The sequence below is a fragment of the Dama dama genome, chromosome 20 (assembly GCF_033118175.1).
Source record: "Dama dama isolate Ldn47 chromosome 20, ASM3311817v1, whole genome shotgun sequence".
Taxonomy (NCBI): Eukaryota; Metazoa; Chordata; class Mammalia; order Artiodactyla; family Cervidae; genus Dama; species Dama dama.
The window spans coordinates 91190521-91215728 of NC_083700.1; the positions used below are offsets into that span (position 1 = coordinate 91190521).

General features: G+C 38.1%; 1 protein-coding gene and 1 non-coding gene across 5 annotated transcripts in view; both read right to left on the reverse strand.

The window, feature by feature from the left end:
• Positions 1–25208, reverse strand: part of ZFYVE9 (zinc finger FYVE-type containing 9) — a 178019-nt gene that overhangs the window by 131806 nt on the left and 21005 nt on the right. The window lies entirely within an intron of this gene.
• Positions 15109–15215, reverse strand: LOC133041769 (U6 spliceosomal RNA). The gene has a single exon (XR_009689343.1). It is a non-coding gene; the product is annotated as a U6 spliceosomal RNA (small nuclear RNA).

A 25208-nucleotide genomic window follows, 5' to 3' on the forward strand; every position in this document is an offset into this window, starting at 1 on the left:
AGAGTTTTCCTTTAAGATCAGGAACAAGACAAAGATGTTAACTTTCACCACTTTTATTCAACATAGTATTGGAAAGCCCAGCCAGAACATTCAGGCAATAAAAAGAAATAAAAAGCATCAAAATTGGAAAGGAAAAAGTAAAACTGCCACTATTTGCAGATGACATTATATTATATACAGTACAGAAAATCCTAAAGACTTCACGAAAAAACTTAGAATAAATAAATTCAGTAAAGTTGAAAAATACAAAATCAATATACAAAAATGTGTTGCATTTCTATACACTAATAAACTATCAGAAAGAGAAATTAAGAACACAATTCCACTCACAATTGCATCAAAAAGATTAAAATACCTAGGAATAAATTTAACCAAGGAGGTGAAAGATTTGTAACTGAGAAGTCTAAGACACTGGTGAAAGAAGTTGAGGAAGAAAAAAAAAAAATAATAAGTTGAGGAAGACATAAACAAGCAGAAAGATATTCTGTGTTCATGGATTACAAGAATTAATATTGTTTAAATTTACATACTACTCAAAGCATTCTACAGATCCAAAGCAATCAAAACCAAAATTCCAACAACATTTTTCACAGAAATAGAACAAACAATCCTAAAATCTGGATGGAACCTCAAAAGATCCCAAATAGCCAAAGCAATTGTGATAAAGAATAACAAACCTGGAGGCATCACACTAAAATTATATTACAAAGCTATAGTAATCAAAGCAGCATGGTATTGGCACAAAAACACACACAGGTCAATGGAACAGAAACAGTGCCCAGAAATAAACCCATGTACATATAAATGCATATAATATTTAGTCAATTAATATAACAAAGGATGCAAGAATATACAACAGGGAAAGGATAATCTCTCTTATAAATAAAATAGGGAAAGTTGGACAGCTACATGCAAAAGAATATAACTATTCTTACAGTATATACTGAAATTAACTCAAAATGGATTAAAGACTTGAATAGTAAGACCTGAAATCATAAAATTCCTACAAGAAAACATAAATAGTAGACTCCTTGACATTTGCCTTGATGATGATTTTTTGGATCTGACTCCAAAACAATGAAACAAAGGCAAAAATAAACAACTGGGCCTAAATCAAACCACAAAGTTTCTGAATAGCAAAGGGAATCATCAAAAAAAATGAAAATGCTTGTAAAAAATGGAGAAAATACCTATAAACCATATTATCTAATAGGGGTTTAATATCCAAAATAAATAAAGAATTCACATAACTCAATAGCAAAAAAACAAAAATCTGATTTAAAAATGGACAGAGGTCTAAATAGACATTTTTCCAAAGACGACATATTTACAGCCAACAAGTACATGGAAAGGTGCTTAATATGACAAATTATCAAAGAAATACAAATCAAAACCACAGTGATAGCACCTCACACCTGTAAGAATGGCTACTATCAAAAAGACAAGAGATAATAACTGTTGGCAAGGACTTGGAGAAAAGTGAACCCTGCGCACTGCTGGTGGTGACATAAATTGGTGCAGCCACCACAGAAAACAGTAAGGCGGTTGCTCAAAAAATTAAAAATAAAACTATCGGGAAATAATCCAACTGTCCAATGAATAAACAGATAAAGAAAATGTAGTATAGACAATGGCATATTATTCAGCCATAAAAAAAGAAATTTTGCCATTTACACCAACATGGATGGAAGTAGAGAGCATTTTGCTAAGTGAAATAAGTCAGAGAAAGACAAACACTATATGATCTCACTTATATGCAGAATTTAAAAAAAACAAAACATCACACTCATAGCAAATTGGTGATTGCCAGAGGTGAGGGGATGGAGAGTGGTGAAATGGGTGAAGGGATCAAAAGGCAAAAAATTCCAGGTATAAAATAAATGTCATGGGACATAATGTACACTGTAGTGACTGTAGTTAATATTACTATACTGCATATTTCAAAGTCGTTAAGACAGCAGATCTTAAAAGTGCTTAATCAAAATAAAAAATTTTTTTCAACTACATGTTAACTTGGCTTATTGTGGTGATCATTCACACAACTACAAACAAATATCCAATCATTATACTGTATACTGAAACTAATAAAATGTCATACATCAATTATACCTCAATTTAAAATTTAATCAAGTGATTCTTCAATTTGAAATTCTTCAACTGTTTCTTGTTGCACTTACAACAATATCAAAACTCCTTACTCTGACTTTATAAGGTCTGCATAATTTAATCCTTGCCTACCTGTGCAGCTTATTCTTTTGCCACATCCCCTTCCATTTACTGCTCCCCACCCACGCTGACATCTTCCTGTTCTTCAAGAGTACCATGTCCTTTCCACCTCTGGTTCTTTTTTGATGCTATCCCTTCTCCTTGCATTTCTGTTTCCCACCCATTTCTTGTAACTCTCTCCTGGCTAATAAAAACTCACTCAACCTTCAGGTCTCTGATTAAATCTCAGTTCCACAAGGAAGATCTCCTGTGATTCCTCAGACTAGGTTTCCTGCATTGCTCTCTCATAACCCTATAATTATTTCTGTAATATTGTGAAATATCAGCTATATGAGGGTAGGTTCCATGACTATGTAGTTCACTAAAGAACTGATAGGATTTAACATAATAGAGAGGAGACAATAAATAAATAAATATTTGCTCTATGATTCAAGTATGATTCACCAGGCCATTCAGGTATAACCTAAATCAAATCCCTTACAATTATACAGTGGAAATGACAAATAGATTCAAGGGATTAGATCTGATAGAGTACATAAAGAACTATGGACGGGGTTTGTAAAAATGTACAGGAGGTGGTGATCAAAACCATCCTCAAGAAAAAGAAATGCAAAAAGGCAAAATGGCTGTCTGAGGAGGCATTACAAATAGCTGAGAAAAGAAGAGATGCAAAAGGCAAAAGAGAAAAGGAAAGATACACCCATCTGAATGTAGAGTTCCAAACAATATCAAGGAGAGATTAGAAAGCCTTCCTAAGTAAACAATGCAAAGAAATAAAGGAAAACAATAGAATAGGAAAGACTAAAGGTTTCTTCAAGAAAATTAGAGATACCAAGAGAACATTTCAAGCAAAGATGGGCACAATAAAGGACAGAAACAGTATGGACCTAACGGAAGCAGAAGATGTAAAGAAGAGGTGGCAAGAATACACAGAAGAACTATACAAAAATGATCTTAAAGACACAAATAACCACAAAGGTGTGATCACTCACCTAGAGCCAGACATCTTGGAGAGCGAAGTCAAGTGGGCCTTAGGAAGCATCACTACGAACAAAGCTAGTGGAGGTGATGGAATTCCAGCTAAGCTATGTCAAATCCTAAAGATGAAGCTGTGAAAGTGCTGCACTCAATATTCCAGGAAATCTGGTAAAACTCAGCAGCAGCCACAGGACTGGAAAAGGTCAGTTTTCATTCCAATCCCAAAGAAAGGCAATGCCAAAGAATGCCCAAACTACCACAAAATTGCACTCATCTCACATGTTAGCAAAGTAATGCTCAAAATTCTCCAAGCTAGACTGCAACAGTACGTGAACTGAGAACTTCCAGATGGTCAAGCTGGATTTAGAAAAGGCAAAGGAACCAGAGATCAAATTGTCAACATCAGTTGGATCACAGAAATAGCAAAAGAATTCCAGAAAAACATCTACTTCTGCTTCATCGACTATGTTGAAGCCTTTGTGTGGATCACAACAAACTGTGGAAAATTCTTAAAGAGATGGGAATACCAGACCCCCTTACTTGTCTCCTGAGAAACCTGTATGCAGGTCAAGAAGCAACAATTAGAGCCACATTAGGAACGACGGCTGGTTCAAAATCAGGAAAGGAGTACATCAAGGCTGTATATTGTCATCCTGCTTATTTAACGTCTATGCAGAGTATATTATGCGAAATGCTGGGCTGGATAAAGCATGAGCTGGAAACAAGATTGCCAGGAGAAATATCAATAACCTCAGATATGCACATGACACCACCCTTATGGCAGAAAGCAAAGAGGAACTAAAGAGCCTCTTGATGAAGGTGAAAGAGGAGAGTGAAAAAGCTGGCTTAAAACTCAATACTGAAAAAACTAAGACCATGGCATTAAGTCCCATCAATTCATGGCAAGTAGATGGGGAAACAATGGGAACAGTGACAGACTTTATTTTCTTGGGCTCCAAAATCACTGCAAATGGTGACTGCAGCCATGAAATTAAAAGACGCTTGCTCTTTGGAAGAAAAGCAATAACAAACCTAGACAGCATATTAAAAAGCAGAGGCATTACTTTGCTAACAAATGTCCATATAGTCAAAGCTACGGTTTTTCCAGTAGTCTTGTATGGATGTGACAACTGGATCATAAAGAAGGCTGAGCGCCGAAGAATTGATGCTCCTGAACTGTAGTGTTGGAGAAGACTCTTGAGAGTCCCTTAGACTGCAAGGAGATCAAACCAGTCAATCCTAAAGGAAATCAACCCTGAATATTCACTGGAAGAACTGATGCTGAAGCTGAAGCTCTAATACTCTGGCCACCTGATGCCAAGAGCCAATTCATTAGAAAAGACCCTGATACTGTGAAAGACTGAAGGGTAGGAGGAGAAGGGGACGACAGAGGACGAGATGGCTGGATGGCATCACCAACTCAAAGGACATAAGTTTGAGCAAGATCTGGGAGACAGTGAAGGACAGGGAAGCCTGGCGTGCTGCAGTCTATGAGGTCGAAGAGTTGGACACACCTGAGCCACCGAACAACAACAAAAAGATTATATGCTGAAATTTTATATATTCACAATAAATATAACATACAATTTCTCCTAGTAGATGTTATACAATTATTAGTCAATCATCCCAGGCTTCACTGATATTTATGATGACCTGCAATTTACCAATGTTAATATCTTTTTAATCTTTACTCTCTTGATTTTGTAGCATTTCCATCAAGATTCCTTAAAAGAACTACTGAAAACTTTGCACTTCAACATTGAGTACACTCAAGATAGAGTAGGAGAACACTCTTGGGCTAAGAGCTTTTGCAACATGGTATATGGTATAAGGTAAAGTTCAGTGGCCAGTAGCGGACAGTATGATCTGTCAGGCTAGAGTTCAGTGACTAAAAATGTATGTGACCAACTAGCATGCAGACAAATGTAAGGATATACTGAAACAGTGTTTTATATATCTTTGAATGTCATTTTATTTAACAAAAAATTTTCATAAAATAGTTAATAAATTACATTCCATGTACCTATTTATTTGGGAGGGATGAACAATATTATTTATTGTCCACTTACTATGTACCAGACATTACTGCAAGTGATTTAGAGGTATTAAACCCTTAATCCTCTTATGAACACTAAATAGTAAGGTATAGAATTAAGTCCTTCAGAATGTACATATACCACAAGAAGGTAGAGAATTTGTCTTAATTCTCCTTGTTTTATCATTGGCATCCAGAATAGTGTCTGGCATATGGAAAGCACTCAAATATTTGTTGGATGAATAATGAGGAAATGGAGGCAAAAAGAAGCTAAATAACTTGCACAAAGTCATACACAGTAACAAAGCCAGAATTTGAACCCAGGCATCCTGGTTTCATATCCCAGAGTCTTAGCCACCAGTTATGTATATATTTGGAAACAACATTCCTCTTTCACTTCTGCTTTTTCGCATTTAGAAGTACTTACAGTATAAAAATGCTATCATGAGCTATAAGTTGTCCTTATTCTTTTTGCTAATAAAAGAAAGAGAAACTCTAGTTTAATAACATCTAAATACTAGACCATAGTATGTCTGAATTACTTAATGCTCCCACTACAGGTAATAGTACTGAGAGCAGAGCAAGGAAAAAGAGATATACATCAGTGGGTTACTATAATGGATTTTTAAAATACACACAGGCCTACTGTTGGACTACATTCACACGAAGGTTATTTAATGTAGCATTATAATCAGTCAGCACTGCACAAAGCAGTGTAAAACGGGGCATGTGTATACACCGAGGTTTGCCACAGTCTTTTAAAATAGCCGAATAGCACTCCATTACATGTATTACAATTTAACTCTCATCCCTTTTAACAGACATCTAGATTGTCTGAATATTTTTATAACTATATACAACATAATGAATATCTTTGTACACATACATTTACACTTTAATATACAATAAAACCCTACAAGTGGAATTTTAGACAAAAGTATTACACGGACTAAATTTTAATAAACATTGCCAAAATTTCCAAATATGCTGTGCTTATTTCTATTTCTATGTAAAATTCTTTCTATAAGTTCATCATTACTATTATCAAACTTCACCAATTTCACAGGTAGAAGCAATGGGATCTGATATTTCACTTAGTATTTTTTTATTAATTTTTTATTTTTGGCTGCACTGAGTCTTTTTTGCTACCTGTGGGCTTTCTCTAGATGTGCGAGTGTGGGCTTCTCACTGTGATGGCTTTTCTTGTTGCAGAGCACAGGCTCTAGGGATGTGGGTTTCAGAAGCTGCAGCTCATAGGCTCAGGTGCCCTGTGGCATGTGGAATCTTCCCAGACCAGAGAAAGCAGACTCTCAACAACTGGACTACCAGGGACATCCTTCTAATTTGTATTTTTAATTATGAGTAAAAGCTGAACATCTATTTATCTGTCATATGCTTATTGGCCTTTTTGTCTATATATACATATAGGTTGGGTTAGTCACTCAGTCATGTCCAACTCTTCATGACCCCATGGACTGTAGCCCTCCAGGCTCCTCTGTCCATGGGATTCTTCAGGCAAGAATATTGGAGTGGGTAGCCATTTCCTCCTCCAGGAGATCTTCCTGACCCAGGGACCAAACCTGGATCTCCCATATTACTGGTAGATTCCTTACCATCTAAGCCACCAGGGAAGCCTACACACACACACACACACACACACACACACACACAGTATATATATTATTGTGTGTGTGTATATATATATATGTACACACACAATGTTTGGAGTTTTTTATTTATCTTTAATTGGAGGATAATTGCCGTACAATACTGTGTTGGTCTCTGTTACAGAGCAACATGAATCGGCCGTAAGTATGCCTGCGTCCTCTTCCTCCTGAGCCTCCCTCACACCTCACCCCATCCCACCCCTGGAGGCTGTCACAGAGCACCAGATTTGAGCTTGCTATGTCACACAGCACATCTCTACTGGCTCTGTAGGTTTACACACAGTAATGTACACATCTCAGTGCTATTCTGTCAGTTCATCCCCCCTCTTCCCTCACTGTGTCTACAAGCTTGTCCTCCGTCTGCATCTCCAATACTGCCCTGCAGATAGCTTCATCAGTACCATATTTCTAGATGCATTAACATATGATATTTGGGTTTTTTCTAACTAACTTCATTCTGTATAATAGGCTCTTGTTCATCCACTTTATTAGGATCTTTATTTCAGTTTAATGCTTATTCTTTTTTTTCTACTTGGAAGTCATCCATTTCTTTGTAATCAAATTCATCAGTTTCCTTTATGGTTTTTACACTTCACATCATACTTAGAAAAGCCTTTCTCATTCCAATATTATAAAAATGTTAACATATGTTTTCCCTGCTATTTTCATGGCTATTTTTGTTTGTTTCACTCTTTCATTGTCTAGAATCTATTTTGGCAGTAAAAGTTCTGTAACTTGCTTTTCTCATTCCATAATATATCCTAGATAACTTACCACATCATACTTCATTTAACTATGCATATAGAATTCTAAAATAGTCCTATATCATAGCTTATTTAGCTGTTTAATAATTATATAGAGCTATACATTAGTTATTAGTTATTTATAGCACTGATGAGCACTTACATTTTCTCCTATTTTTCAACAAGTACCAAGAATGCTGCCATGGACATGCCTCCTTATACACATGTTTTTTTAAGATACACATTAAGAAATAGGATTATTGAGTTATTAGTATGTGTCTTCTTTGCTATTCATAAACTACCCTCCAAAATGATATGCCTAACACATTTTCATTTTAAGAATTCATTCAACAAATAATTAAGAGCTTTTTTTGTGGCAGACACTTCCAGAGGCTGAGCATACAGCATAATGGTAACCAATTCAGGCAAAGGCACCACTTTGGTGATTAAGAATTCAGGCTCTAGAAAGAGGGAGGGGCTCAAATGTACCTTTATGGCTGATTCACACTCTTGTACAGCAGAAGCCAATACAACATTGTAAAACAATTAGCCTCCAATTAAAATAAATTTTTAAAAAAACAGCACAGGCTCTAGATATAGGTTGTCTGAATTCAAATTTGGCTTAGTAAGCACTGAACGTCTGACCTTGGACAAGTTTCTCTATCCTTGTGCCTCAAGTACCTTAACAATAAAGCAATAATAATAATAGTACCCACCTCACTAGGGTTACTGTAAAGACTGTTGTGCCTGCCACAGAGAAGGGATCCAGGTGAAGTTCTCTTGTAGTTATTGCTTAAATTTGCTCTAACCAACTTTTACTTTTTTGCCAATGAGAGAGGCAAAAACATTATTTTACTATTTATTGCCATTTCTCTGATTACTGGTAAGACTGACATATATTTTATCTTTTTTAGTTTCTATTCTGTGATCTGTTCAAATCTCTTATCCATTTTTTCTATTGGGATGTTTTGTACTTTTCTTAATGTGACACTAAATGTGATGCAAATATTTCACAGCATGACACCTAAGCTCTGACCCATAAGCTATCGGGTTCTGTTTGTGGCCAAGTTACAAGAATAGCAGTGCTGACTACTATTTTGCTACGAGAATTTCACGTTCTGCTCTCTACTTTAAAAAGATTTCTGAGTGCTTAGATTCAGGGGAAGGAAGTAAGGAATACTCTCCAGGCAATGGAAAGTAAAAGCTAAAGGCAAAGGGATGGTTTCTATCTTATCTACTCTTGTTTCCTTAACATGTGGTACAGGGCCTGACACATAATGAACTCTGGATAAACACATATTGTTTGAATGAATGCAAAAACCTTACTAGGTTACAAGCTCCTTGTGGGCAAGGATGGCATCATACCTATGTTGGTATCACTCCCACAATGCCTAATAGTCTTTTTACACAGAGGAAGTACTCAAAGGTTTTTACTGAAGAGACTGCTATCTCTGAACCTGTGTGAAAGCAGCTGAGGTAATCAATGGAAAACAAACAATCCCTTCCTCATATAAAGATTATTCTCTGATTTGCAGCTGTAAATAGCTCTGTATGGAGCTGTTGTTTAGGACTCTGGTGTTGTTTAGGTCACTTCTTGAATTCACCATCTGTTTCAAGTCTTTGTTCTAGGAAAAAAAAAAAGTCCCTGGCAGCTACCCTGCTGTGAGGCCATGCAGGTGCTGCTGAGACCATGTCTGTGCAGTGCTTCTCAAGGTTTAGTCTCTCTCCAAATCATTCTTCCTCAGTGTGTTACTCAGAAATAAGTCCAGTCCAGTGCTAGACACAGCTGTTTGGGTCTCCTGATTCCTCTTCCCACATGCCCTGCCTGACAGAGCTCTGCTTTGCTAAGTGCTCTTAGGCTGATTATTTTCCGGAATATCACTCTTGGTGATCTAGGCTCGTAGTCTCATGCGAAACAGCGAGACAATGTGGCATAACGGAAGAAGTGCAGGATCCTTGGAGCCAGAAGATCTGGGTCTGCGTATTAACTCAGCCATTTACTACATCACCTAAATATCCCTAAGTCTCAGTTTCCTTAAGTTTTCAAATGGGAATAACAGCAATACTATATCTAACCCACCTGGGCCGCAAGACTGCAATAAGAGTTATAAAATTAGATTAAAATGCAGAAATATTTTATGAGGTACTCTACAAATATATGTCACTACTATATGAAATAGGACTCAAAGACTACACTAAAACAATTGCACCAGACAATTCACTTCATGAGAGCAAGGATGATGTCTGACTGGGTCACAGCTGCATCTCCAAAGCCTGGCATATTTGTTGAAGGAACAACTAAAAGAACAACAGAAAATGAAAAGAGCACCTACCAGTGACCTTCATCAAATTAATAAATCTCTGAGTTTCAATTTGCTCATTTGTAAAGTGAGAGCGATACCACTTATATCAAAAGATGTAACATAAAAGATACTTTTCTATTTCCTTCTTCCTCCAAAGCCAGATATACTTTAGGACCTGGTTGTATAAAAAGTAGATACTCTTAGTAGTTTAATAATAATGGTACTGACTCAAATTATTCTAGAGATAGTCAGGAACATTATACTATCATCTGCCCTCTAATCTCACTAAAAATTAATACAGGAAGAGCCCGTGGAGAAGGAAATGGCAACCCACTCCGGTATCCTTGCCTGGAAAATCCCATGGACGGAGAAGCCTGGTAGGCTTCATGGGGTCGCAAAGAGTCAGATACGACTGAGCAGCTTCACTTTCAATCAGACAGAGAAAGATAAATATCATATGAAATCACATATATGGAATCAAAAAATGATACAAATGAACTTATTTATAAAACAGAAATAGACTCACAGACATAGAAAACAAACTTACGGTTACCAAAAGGGTAAGGAGCAGGAGGGATAAATTAGAAGCTTGAGATGAACAGATACACACTGCAATATATAAAACAAATAAACAAAAAGAATCTACCGTATAAAACAGGGAAATATATTTACTATCTTATAATAACTCATAATGGAGAGAATCTGAAAAACAAAACAAAAATATATATATATATATATACACATACACACACATTTTGAAACTGCATCACTATGCTGTATACCTAGAACTAACATTAACACTATAAATCAGCTATACTTAAATAAAAAGTTGTTTAGAAAAAAAAAATCAGTACTGGCAAAGTCATTATTAAATACTTTATCTCTGCCACGTTTAAACTGCTTCAGTTCACTCTAACTCACATATACATAAACCCTTAAAATGAACCACTGCCCTAGTAAAGATAAGTCTTCTCAGACACAAGTGCATCTTTATGTAACCCGGACAAAATAATCTCCTATGCTCAGCCATGTCCGATTCTGTGACCCTATGAACTGTCCACCAGGCTCCTCAGTCCATGGAATTTTCCAGGCAAGAATAAGAATACTGGAGTGGGTTGCCATTTCCTTCTCCAGGGGATCTTCCTGACCCAGGGATCAAACCCGTCTCTTGTGTCCCCTACATTGGCAGGCATATTCTTTACCACTGCACAACCTGGGAAACCAAGACAAAATAACTTACTACTAGTTATAATCATTTAAGCATCAAAGCCACATCAAAACAAATTCAATTTATTGGGCATAAAATGGGAATAATGTTTATTAGAGTTATCAACAGTGTCCACATACAAGCATCCAATTCACATCATGCAGCAGAATTAAAGCTAGGGCACCTAACAACAGAGCACCAAAGTACATGAAGCATAAACTGACAGAACTGAAGTAAGAAACAGACAATTCAATAATAAGAGTTGTATGTTTCACTACTCCACTTTCAATTGTGGATAAAACAACTAGGGAGAAGATGAGTAAAGAAAACGAACACATGAACACTGTACACCACTTAGACCTAACAGACATCTACAGAACACTCCATCCAACAACATCAGGATATACATTCTTCCCAAGTGCACATGATTAGGAGAGACCATGTTAAGCCATAAAACAAGCTTCAATACATTAAGAAGGACTGAAATCATACAAAGTATGCTTTCTGACCACAATGGAATGAAATTAGAAATCAATAACAAAGGAAATTCCAAAATATATGAAAACTAAACAACACACTAAATAAACATGTCAAATTATAAATCACAAGGAATATTACAAAATACTTTGAGGTGAAATGAAAATACTTTAAGATTGCAAATACAACATACCAAAACTTATGGGGTACAGTGAAAGCAATGCTTAGAGGAAACTTTATAAACATCTACTTTAAAAAAAAAAGCAAAATTACAAGTAGTAACTTTCTACCTTTAGAAACTAAAAATAAAACAAGGGTCGGGGGGAGGCAAACTAAACCCAAAGCAAGCAGAAGGAAGGAAATAATAAAGATAATAAACAGAGCATGACCCTGTGGGGCCCTCTCGGATACAAATCCTTTCTGGGTCTCCCATCTCTTGTTTGTAGGAAAGAGGTTTCATTCAGCCTCCCTGGTCTTCCCTGAGTTCCAAAGGGCAGATGCAAACAGTTGCTTATCAGAAGGAAGGGCAGAAGGAAAAGGAGCAGCCAAGAAGCAATAGTGCCACTGTGGCGCAGAGTTCTGGGTGCTCCGCAAGGAACACATATATAACAATGCCTTCAAGTTCTTCTGTGGGAACTAAAGCCCCCACACAGGTGGGGGATGGCAACTTCACGCTAAACACAAGATTCCTGGAACACCACTCTGTTACCTCACCACCAACCAATCAGAAGTAAGTCTGTACACAGTAGAAGATAATAAAGGCTCTGACCCCCTCCCCAAATGATTCTCCCTTTAAAACCTTTCATGGTTGAGCAGGATCTTCAGAATTGGTTTTGGAGTTCGCCTTCTCCCCCAGTTGTCAGCCTCCTGAATAAAGCATTCATACATTGTCAAACCAATATTTGCCTCTCTCTAATGATTTGTTGCTAATGTAGCAACCCTAGGAGTTACAAAACTGGAACTCCAGTTTTGTAGTCCAGGCAAACAAAGGGAAGGTGGGATGCCTAGGGCTTCCCAGGGGCTCATTCTATTCGTGAATTCAAAACATTAGAACATAAGAAGCTAAAGGCAAAGGAGAAAAGGAAAAACATACCCATTTGAATGCAGAGTTCCAAAGAATAGCAAGGAGAGATAAGAAAGTCTTCCTCAGTGATCAGTGCAAAGAAATACAGGAAAATAATAGAATGCGAAAGACTAGAGATCTCCTCAAGAAAATCAGAGATACCAAGGGAACATTTCATGCAAAGATGGGCACAATAAAGGGCAGAAATGGTATGAACCTAACAGAAGCAGAAGATATTAAGAAAAGTTGGCAAGAGTACACAGAAAGAACAATACAAAAAAAGATCTTTATGACCCAGATAACCATGATGGTGTGATCACTCACCTAGAGACAGACATCCTGGAATGAGAAGTTAAGTGGGCCTTAGGAAGCATCACTACAAACAAAGCTAGTGGAGATGATGGAATTCCAGTTGAGCTATTTCAAATCCTAAAAGATGATGCTGTGAAAGTGCTACACTCAAAATGACAACAAATTTGGAAAACTCATCAGTGGCCACAGGACTGGAAAAGGTCAGTTTTCATTCCAATCCCAAAGAAAGGCAATGCCAAAGAACACTCAAACTACTGCACAATTGCACTCATCTCACATGCTAGCAAAGTAATGCTCAAAATTCTCCAAGCCAGGCTTCAACAGTACATGAACAAAGAACTTCCAGATGTTCAAGTTGGGTCTAGAAAAGGTAGAGGAAACAGAGATCAAACTGCAAACATCCACTGGATCACTGAAACAGCAAAAGAGTTCCAGAAAAACATATACTTCTGCTTTACTGACTACAGCAAAGCCTGTGACTGTGTGGATCACAACAAACTGTGGAAAATTCTTAAAGAGATGGGACTACCAGACCACCTTACCTGCCTCCTGAGAAATCTGTATGCAGGTCAAAAAGCAACAGTTAGAACTGGACAGAATTGGAACAACAGACTGGTTCAAAATCGGGAAAGCAGCACGTCAATGCTGTACATTGTCACCCTGCTTATTTAACTTATATGCAGAGTACATCATGAGAAATGCTGGACTGGATGAAGCACAAGTTGGAATCAAGATTTCTGGGAGAAATAGCAATAACCTCAGAAATGCAGATGACACCACCCTTATGGCAGAAAGCAAAGAAGAACTAAAGATCCTCTTGATGAAAATGAAAGAAGAGAGTGAAAAAGTTAACTTAAAACTCAACACTCTGAAAAATAAGATTATGGCATCCGGGCCCATCATTTCATGACAAATAGATGGGGAAACAATGGAAACAGTGAATGACTTTATTTTCTTGGGCTCCAAAATCACTGCAGATGGTGACTGTAGCCATGAAATTAAAAGATGCATGTTCCTTGGAAGAAAATCTATGACCAACTTAGACAGCATATTAAAAAGCAGAGACATTACTTTGTCAACAAAGGTCTGTCTATTCAAAGCTATGGTTTTTCCAATAGTTATGTACGGATGTGAGAGTTGGACTATAAAGTAAGCTGAGTGCCAAAGAATTGATGCTTTTGAACTATGGTGTTCGAGAAGACTCTTGAGAGTCCCTTGAACTGCAAGGAGATCCAACCAGTCCATCCTAAAGGAAATCAGTCCTGAAAATTCATTGGAAGGACTGATGCTGAAGTTGAAACTCCAACATTTTGGCCACCTGATGCAAAGAACTAACTCATTGGAAAAGACCCTGATGCTGGGAAAGATTGAAGGCAGGAGGAGAAGGGGAGGACAGAGGATGAGATGGTTGGATGGCATCAGCAACTCGATGGACATGAGTTTGAGTAAGCTCTGGGAGATGGTAATGGACAGGGAACCCTGGCATGCGGTGGTCCATGGGGTCACAAAGTCGGACGTGACTGAGAGACTGAACTGAACTGAAGTGCACAGGAAACAGGGAAAAAAGATGTCAGGGAGGGGCCAGCCCATAAAGAGGAAGGGAATAAACTTCAGCGGACGTCCAGGAAGATTGTTCACCCCATAGTACTCAGCCAATGAGTAACTACAGGAGGGACTTGTGAGCTAGAGAATAAGTTGCTGGTTGTAACTGTCCTGGGTGTGCCTGCCCATCAGACTCCTGATCTTGTAAGACCTTCATTAAAAGTCTCCTTTTGCTTTGCTTCCTGTCTCTGAGTCCATTCCTTGGTTTTGGGCTGGTGAGCATGTTTCTCGCAGAAGGAGATGCAGAAACAAGGGAGGAGCAGCCAAGAAGCAATAGTGCAGCCTTGGGTCAGAGTCCTGGTTCTGTCTCAAGAGATATACATAACTATATCTTTAAATTCCTTATAGAACTAAAATGCCCAACAAATAGATGTCAACATTCATTCCAGAGAAGACTACCAAGGCCATATTAAATAAACCTGAGAAACTCATCAAAAGATTACCTGAGACCAGATGAAAGGAGGGTAAGCACTGAACACACCCTAATCTTTTTTTTTTAATATGGAACGCTTCACGAATTTGCGTGTCATCCTTGCGCAGGGGCCATGCTAATCTTCTCTGTATGGTTCCAATTTTAGTATATGTGCTGCCCAAGCGAGCACTGAACACACCCTAATCTTATCAGAACACCCAACAAACTTAAGACATAAGAGAACTTACTCAACCTGATAAATGCCCTCTATGACAAACCCTAAGAGCTAAAACTCTCAAAAGAAACACAAAAGCAAATCTTTAGGACCTTGGTTTCAGCAATGATTTCTTAGATATGACACCAAGAGAACAAGTAACAAAAGAAAAAAACTACATTAATTAATCTTCATCAAAATTTAAAAACTTTTCTGCCTCAAAGGATATCATCATGAAAGTAAAAAAGACAACCCACAAAATGGGAGAAAATACTTGTAATCTAATAGACTTACAGAATATATAAATACATGCATATTATTTTTTTTAATTCTTACAGCCAAAAATAAACAAATAACCCAATTAAAAACCAGCAAAGAATTTGACAAGACATTTCTCCAAAGCAGATACAGAAATGGCCAACAAGCACAAGAAAAGAGGTTGAAGTCTTTAGTTGCCGGGGACATGCAAATCAAAATGATAATGAGATATTGCTTCACAACCATTAGGATCAGTTTAGTTCAGTCGCTCAGTCGTGTCCAATTCTTTGCAGCCCCATGGACTGTAGCATACCAAGCTTCCCTGTCCATCACCAAGTCCAGGAACTTGCTCAAACTCATGTCCATCAAGTCGCTGATGCCATCCAACCATCTCATCCTCTGCTATCCCCTTCTCTTCCTACCTTCACTCTTCCCCAGCATCAGTGTCTTTTCCAAGGAGTCAGTTCTTCACATCAGGTGGCCAAAGTATTGGACTTTCAACTTCAGCCTCAGTCCTTCTAATGAATACTCAGGACTGATCTCCTTTAGGATTGACTGGTTGGATCTCCGTGCAGTCCAAGGGACTCTCAAGAGTCTTCTCCAACACCACAGTCCAAGAGCATCAATTCTCTGGCGCTCAGCTTTCTTTATGGTCCAACTCTCAACCGTGGGCTTCCCTGGTGGCTCAGACAGTAAAGCGTCAGCCTGCAATGCAGGAGACCTGGGTTCGATCCCTGGGTTGGGAAGATCCCCTGGAGAAGGAAATGGCAACCCACTCCCGTACACTTGCCTGGAAAATCCCATGGACGGAGAAGCCTGGTAGGCTACAGTTCATGAGGCTGCAAAGAGTCGGACTTCACTTTCTTTTTCACATCCATACATGACTACTGGAAAAACCATAGCTTTGATTAGACGGACCCTTGTTGGCAAAGTAATCAAAGAGACGAAACAACAGCAAGTGTTGGTAAGATGAAAAACAAAAAGAAAAACACAACTGGAACCCTGATACATTGCTGACAGGAAGGTAAAGTGGTACAGTAGCTTTGTAAACCAGTTTGGCAGTTCCTCAAAAAGGTGAACATAGAGATAACCAAACACCCCAACAATTTCACTCCTAGGTAAACACTCAAGAGAATATGATACTACATATCATATGTACTACATATCAAGACTACATAAAAATTTATACAAAAATGTTCACAGCAGCTCTGTGTACAATAACCAAAAAGTGTTAACAATTCAAACATCTATTAACTGACGAATGGATAAATAAAATGTGGTATATGCAATAAATAGAGTATTATTCAGTAATAAGAAGAAATGAAGTAGTGATACACAAATGAATGAACCCTGGAAATACTTTGCCGAGTGAAAGAAGCCAGATGCCACTTACATGAAATATCCAGAAAAGAGGAATCCATAGAGACAAAAAATACATTAGTGGTTGGCAGGGACTGAAAAAGGGTGATAAAAGGAAATAGAGGATGGGTGTTAATAGGAAAGGGGTTTCTATGGAGGTGATGAAATTGTTCTAAAATTAAACAATGGTAATAGCATTCATCTCACACACCAGTAAAGTAATGCTCAAAATTAACCAAGCCAGACTTTAGCAATACGTGAACCATGAACTTCCACATGTTCAAGCTGGTTTTAGAAAAGGCAGAGGAACCAGATATCAAATTGCCAACATCTGCTGGATCATTGAAAAAGCAAGAGAGTTCCAGAAAAACATCTATTTCTGCTTTATTGAATATGCAAAAGCCTTTGACTGTGTGGATCACAATAAACTGTGGAAAATTCTGAAAGAGATGGGAATACCAGACCACCCGACCTGCCTCTTGAGAAACTTGTATGCGGGTCAGGAAGCAACAGTTAGAACTGGACACGGACCAACAGACTGGTTCCAAATAGGAAAAGGAGTACGTCAAGGCTGTATATTGTCACCCTGCTTATTTAACTTAGATGCAGAGTACATCATGAGAAACAATGGGCTGGAAGAAGCACAAGCTGGAATCAAGATTGCCAGGAGAAATATCAACAACCTCAGATATGCAGATGACACCACCCTTATGGCAGAAAGTGAAGAATTAAAAAGCCTCCTGATGAAAGTGAAAGAGGAGAGTGAAAAAGTTGGCTTAAAGCTCAACATTCAGAAAACTAAGGTCATGGCATCTGGTCCCATCACCTCATGGGAAATAGATGGGGAAACAGTGGAAGCAGTGTCATAATTTATTCTTTTGGGCTCCAAAATCACTGCAGATGGTGACTGCAGCCATGAAATTAAAAGACGCTTGCTTACTCCTTGAAAGGAAAGTTATGACCAACCTAGATAGCATATTGAAAAGCAGAGACATTACTTTGCCAACAAAGGTCCGTCTAGTCAAGGCTATGGTTTTTCCAGTGGTCATGTATGGATGTGAGAGTTGGACTGTGAAGAAGGCTGAGCGCCGAAGAATGGATGCTTTTGAACTGTGGTGTTGGAGAAGACTCTTGAGAGTCCTTTGGACTGCAAGGAGATCCAACCAGTCCATCCTAAAGGAGATCAGTCCTGGGTGTTCATTGGAAGAACTGATGCTGAAGCTGAAACTCCAATACTTTGGCCACCTCATGTGAAGAGTTGACTCATTGGAAAAGACCATGAGGCTGGGAGGGATTGAGGGCAGGAGGAGAAGGGGACGACAGAGGATGAGATGGCTGGATGGCATCACCGACTCGATGGACATGAGTTTTAGTAAACTCTGGGAGTTGATAATGGACAGGGAGGCCTGGCGTGCTTAGATTCATGGGCTCGCAAAGTCAGACACAACTGAGCGACTGAACTGAACTGAACTGAATAGTTGTATGACTCTCACCACTGAACTGTGTATTTTAAACAGGTGAATTTTATGCTATGCGTATTATAAATCAATAAAGCTATTTTTAAAATATTTATTTATTATTTGGCTGTGCTGGGTATTAGCAGTGGCATCTGGGACCTTTGATCGTCATTGCAGCATAGAGGATCTTTGGTTTTGGCATATGGGATCGAGTTCCGTGACCAGGGATTGAACCTGGGCCCCATGCATTGGGAGTGCAAAGTCTTAGCCACTGGACCATGGGGGAAATCTCTCAATAAAGCTACTTTTTAAACAAAACTAGAAATAACTATTATTTTTAACCTGCCTGATCGTAATATGCATGCTCTGTCATGTCCATCAATCTACCACATAAAAGCCATTGTGAATCTTCAATTATAAGATGGAAAATCTTCAATTGTAAGATGGAAAAATTAACAACCAGTATTCTTTCAACAAAGTACTCTCATTATAAGAGCTACAAGACCATCAAATTTTTGTACAAAACTCCAAAACTCTTTTTTTCATTTTTAGTTGAAGGATAATTGCTTTACAATATTGTGTTGGTTTCTGCCACATACCAACATGAATCAACCATATGTATACATACATCCCTTCCCTCTTGAATCTCCCTCCCACCTCCCATCCCATTCCACCCCTAGAGATTGTCACAGAGCACCAGATTTGCACTCACTCCTTGCTGATTCAGCAAATTCCCACTGGCTATCTGTTTTACATATGCAAAGTATATGTTTTCATGCTACTCTCTCCACTTGCCCCACCCTCTCTTCCCCCTTTCAGGTCCACAAGTCTGTTCTCTATGTCTACATCTCCATTCTTGCCCTGCAAATAGGTTCATCAGTATCGTCTTTCTGGATTCCATACATATGTGTTAGTATATGATATTTGTTCTTCTCTTTCTGACTTACTTCACTCTGTATAATAGGCTCTAGGTTCATCCACCTCATTAGAACTGACTCAGATGTGTTTCTTTTTATGCTGAGTAATATTCCGTTGTATTTATGTACCAGTTTCTTTATCCACTCATGTGTCAATGGACATCTAGGTTCTCAGATTCATGATCTCAAAAGAAGATTTAGCTTCGGGACCAGGGACCAGGCACCAGGCTTGATCACTCAAGACCTTTTGTATAGCAGAGTTTTATTAAATTACAAAAAGGAACAGAGCAAGTTTCTGAAATAAACATCAGAAGGGGGATGGAGAGTGCCCCACTCACTAGTCTTAGCAAGGGAGCTATATACTTTTTCAGTTGGTTATTACAGTAAATCAAAAGAATGTCTCAAGGTTGTAAAAGTCTTACCAAACCCACTCCCACATTGTAAAATAACAGGATTAGTCAAAAGGTTCTCAAGGAGAAGAAACATGTCCTTAAGCATGATACATTGTTGTTATATAATCCTTAGTACAGTGTTTAAGCTGAGTTGTTTTGTTGTGTAATCATCAGTTCTGGGCTTAAAGAAGAAAAAAAAAAAAACATTTTATGTGACTAACACTAAGGAATGTAGGAAAAAAGTTTGTCCTTTTATCCTCCTTGAGAACTCCAGAGGACCCTTTCTCCTCCTGGGGACCCTGGGCTTCTTACCAAGCTACCTAAGAATTGACTCTCACTCGCAAGCCCTAGCTATTGTAAATAATACTGCGATGAACACTGGGGTACATGTGTCTTTTTCCATTATGGTTTTCTCAGAGGATATGCCCAGCAGTGGGACTGTTGGGTTGTATGGTAGTTTTATTTCTAGTTTTTTAAGGAATCTCCTCACTGTCTTCCATAATGGCTGTATCAATTTACAATCCCATCAACAGTACAACCGGGTTCCCTTTTTTTCACACCCTCTCCAGCATTTGTTGTTCAGTTGCTCAGTTGTGTCCAACTCTTTGCCACCCCACTGACTGCAGCACACCAGGCTTCCCTGTCCTTCACCATCTCCCGGAGCCTGCTCAAACTCATGTCCATTGAGTCAGTGATGCCATTCAACCATCTCATCCTCTGTTTCCCTCTCCTCCTGCATCTTTCCCAGCATCCGGGTCTTTTCCAATGAGTCAGCTCTTCACATCAGGTGGCCAAAGTACTGGAGCGTCAGCTTCAGAATCAGTCCTTCCAATGAATATTCAGGACTGATTTCCTTTAGGATTGACTGGTTTGACCTCCTTGTAGTCCAAGGGACTCTCAAGAGTCTTCTCCAGCACCACACTAAAGCATTTATGTTTGTAGATTTTTTTTGATGATGGCCATTCTGACCAATGTGAGGTGATATCTCATTGTAGTTTTGATTTGCATTTCTCTAATAATGAGCGATGGTGACCATCTTTTCATCTATTAGCCATCTGTATGTCTTCTTTGGAGAAATGTCTGTTTAGATCTTCAACCCACTTTTTGACAGGGGTGTTTGCTTTTCTGGAATTGAGTTGTACCAGCTACTTGTATATTGTGGAGATTAATTCTTTATTGGTTGTTTCATTTGCTATTACTTTCTCCCGTTCTATGGGTTGTTTCATGGCATTTACAATTTCCTTTGTGTGCAAAAGCTTTTAAGTTTAATTTGGTCCCATTTGTTTATTTTTATTTCCATTACTCTAGGAGGTGGGTCATAGAGGAACTTGCTGTGATTTATGTCACAGAGTGTTCTGCCTATGTTTTCCTCTAAGAGCTTTATAGTTTCTGATCTTACCTTTAGGTCCTTAATCTATTTTGAGATTATCTTTGTGTATGGTGTTAGGAAATGTTCTAATTTCATTCTTTTACACTGTCCAGTTTTCCCAGCATCACTTATTGAAGAGACTATCTTTTCTCCACTGTATATTCTTGCCTCCTTTGTCAAACACAAGGTGCCCACAGATGTGTTTTTATCTCTGGGTTTTCTATCTAGTTCCACTGGTCTTTATTTCTCTTTTTGTGTGAGTACCATATTGTCTTGATGACTGTAGCTTTGTAGTATAGTCTAAAGTCAGAAAAGTTGATTCCTCCAGCTCCATTCTTCTTTCTAAAGATTGTTTGGCTACTCGGGGTCTTTTGTGTTTCTATGCAAATTGTGAAATTCTTTGTTCTCAGTTAAGTTCAGTTGCTCAATCATGGCCAACTCTTTGAAACCCCATGAACCGCAGCACGCCAAGCCTCCCTGTCCATCACCAACTCCTGGAGTCCACCCAAACCGATGTCCATTGAGTCAGTGATGCCATCCAACCATCTCATCCTCTGTCATCGCCTTCTCCTCCTGCCCTCAATCTTTCCCAGCATCAGGGTCTTTTCAAATGAGTCAGCTCTTCATATCAGATGGCCAAAGTATTGGAGTTTCAGCTTCAACATCAGTCCTACCAATGAACACCCAGGACTGATCTCCTTTAGGTTGGACTAGTTGGATCTCCATGCAGTCTAATGGACTCTCAAGAGTCTTCTCCAACACGACAGTTCAAAAGCATCAATTCTTCGGCACTTAGTTTTCTTTATAGTCCAAATCTAACATCTATACGTGACCACTGGAAAAACCACAGCCTTGACTCGATGGACCTTTGTTGACAAAGTAATGTCTCTGCTTTTCAACATGCTGTCTAGGTTGGTCATAACTTTCCTTCCAAGGAAGAAGTGTCTTTTAATTTCATGGCTGCAATCACCATCTGCAGTGATTTTGGAGCCCAGAAAAATAAAGTCAGCCACTGTTTCCACTGTTTCCCTATCTATCTTCCATGAAGTGATGGGACCGGATGCCATGATCTTAGTTTTCTGAATGCTGAGCTTTAAGCCAACCTTTTCACTCTCCTCTTTCACTTTCATCAAGAGGCTCTTTAGTTCTTCTTCACTTTCTACCATAAGGGTGGTGTCATCTGCATATCTAGTTCTGTGAAAAATGCCGTTGGTAATTTGATAGGGATTGCACTGAATCTGCATTATTTCTGGCAGTATAGTCATTTTCACAGTATTTGATTCTTCCAACCCAGGAACATGGAATATCTCTCTGTTTATTTATGCTGTCTTTGATTTCTTTCATTAGTGTCTTATAGTTTCCTGTATACAGCTCTTTTGTCTCCTTAGGTAGGTTTATTCTTAGGTATTTTATTCTTTTTGTTGCAGTGGTAAATGGGACTGATTCCTTAGTTTTTCTTTCTGATTTTTCATTGTTAGTGCATAGGAATACAAGTGATTTCTGTGAATTGATTTTGTTCTGTGACTGATTAGCTCTAGTAATTTTCTGATAGTATCTTTAGGGTTTTCTGTATATAGTACCATGTCACCTGCAAACTGAGAGTTTTACTTATTCTTTTTCAGTTTGGATTCATTTCTTTTTTTCTCTGATTGCCATGGCTAGGACTTCCAAAACTATGTTGAATAACAGTGGTGAGACTGAGCACCTTTGTCTTAATCTTGATCTTCAAGGAAATGCTTTCAGTTTTCCACCATTGAGAATAATATTTACTGTGGGTTTATCATATATGGCTTTTATTATGTTGAGGTAGGTTCCTTCTATGCCCATTTTTTAAAGATAAAACTATTACTTTTAATGAAATCATATTATTTAAAACAGTCATCAAATGCCAACTATGATAAATGCTGAAAAAATTAAGCAATTTTATTTTTAATAAAGGATTTTAAAGTGTTTAGCAAAGCTCTATAATATATTAAAACCTCCAACTCAAAAACAGCATATTTTATTTGTTTGATTTATCAAGAACTAGTACTAATTGTCTAACAGAGCTAAGCAAAGGAATTTTAGACATTCCTGAACAACATTTCCCAGCTTGTAATTTCATGAAAAGTACCTACACTAAGAGCTTCCCAGGTGGCTCAGTGGTAAAGAAACTGCCTGCCATGCAGGAGATGTGGGTTTAATCCCTGGTTGGGAAGATTCCCTGGAAAAGGAACCCACTCCAGTATTCTTGCCTGGGAAATCCCACGGACAGAGAGGTCTGGTGGACAACAGTCCATGGGGTCACAAAGAGTCAGACACGACTTAGCAACTAAACAACAATAACAACCTCCACTAAGCATTGAGAATTCTGTCAGAATAAGTTTCCAACCTTATTCTGAGTTGCATGAGTTCATAAAACTCCATGATGTCCTATCTGCAGCCCCACACTTTAACCGTCTCTTAAGAATTGCTTAAAAAGGAAAAACTCTGATAAACCTGTATTGAAAACAAAGTTGAAAGAATAACAGAAGAGGGAAAGCTCCTAACAATAAAGGAATTCTGAAAGTATGTTCACAATTTTCAAAAACTCTATGCATGAGTTTACAATCTTTTAGCATGGTGTGACCTTACAAAAGTTGCTTGACTTATTTTTACCTTGTTTTTTTAATTCCTTATAATAAAATTATCTGCCCTAACCATTTATTTGATTGCTATGAAAATCAAAAAAGAAAGCATTCTGTAAAGTACAGTTATTATCTCCTAAATGGACAGCAGATGGCTGTAAAGTACAGTTATTATCTCCTAAATGGACAGCAGATGATTAAAATATCAAACACTTCTTAGGGGGAGCATAAATCTGGGGACGGACACCACTAGTATAGTGGTGCTATACTAGAAGGAAACAGACCTAAAAGCTTCTAGTTGCTCAAAACAAAAAAATAGTATATCAATTGATTTATAAAGCTTTTTATCAATTATTTTATACTGAACATTAGTAACTATTTAAATCTAAAGGGTCCTTATCAGTGATAATTTTCCTAGATAGTAAAGAAAGAATTTCTTTTTGAGCAGGACAAAAAAAATGTTTTTTAAAGCTGACTTCAAAAGTATTTTCCTTAAAGCTTTTAAAGTCAAGTCACAAAAATGTCATGTTTACCTGTTTATTGTTGCTTCTAAAATACTACAAAAAATATTTGAGCAAAAGTAACACTCTCTCCAACACCACCCTAAGCAATCTAAAATAGGAACCCCATGTTAGGGAGCATCCACACTTGTCATTAAAGAATCACCAAAAGGACAAGCAGAAAAGTAAAATAACCTAATTTAAAGTTGGCAGCTAGAAAGGTATTCTCCCAAGGATAAAAACTGTATTAAATTACCAACAGTTGCATGAATTCGTAAAACTTCATGATGTCCTATCTGCAGCCCCATCCACCCATACTTAACTGTCTTTTAAGAATTGTTTAAAAAGGAAAAGCTCTGATGAACTTGTATTAAAGACAAAGCTGAAAGAGCAACAGAAGAGGGAAAGCACATAACAATAAAGGAATTTTGAAAGTATGTTCACAATTTTCAAAAACTTAAAACACATCTTCTGGTTAACCTTCACAATAAAAGACAACTCATAACTGGTAAGGAAGACACTGGCATGCATCAGTTCTATCTTTGAAACATTCAGTATAATAAATATGGAGGTTGAGGGCAGATACCTCAACAAATACATGTGATTATGAAGCTTCAAAGTGGAGAGGGGGGACTACTACTACACCTAAATACTGAAAATAAAGCTCATAAACTCAAAGATTGCTGAAACTCATCCATAGTAAGAGTGGTATATCTGCAGGTTTAAGGTATTTCTTTCCCTTGGACACTGGTAAATTTATACATGAACAAAAAGGAAAGTCTATCTTTTTGGCCAGTCTGTGAATTCATCCAAGCATATATCTATTCAAGAATATATTTAGGACTTCCCTGGTGATCGAGTCGTTAAGAATCTGCCTGCCAGTGCAGGGGACATGGGTTTGATTCCTGATTTGGGAAGATATCATATGCTGCAGAGTAACTAAGCCCGTATGACCCAACTATTGAGCCTGCACTCTAGAGTCTGCAAGCTGCAACTACTTCAGAGCCTGTGTTCTGCATCAAGAGAAGCCACTGCAATGAGAAGCCCGTGTTCTGCAACTGAAGAGTAGCCCCTGCTTTCCCCAACTAGAGAAAGTCCATGCACAGCAATG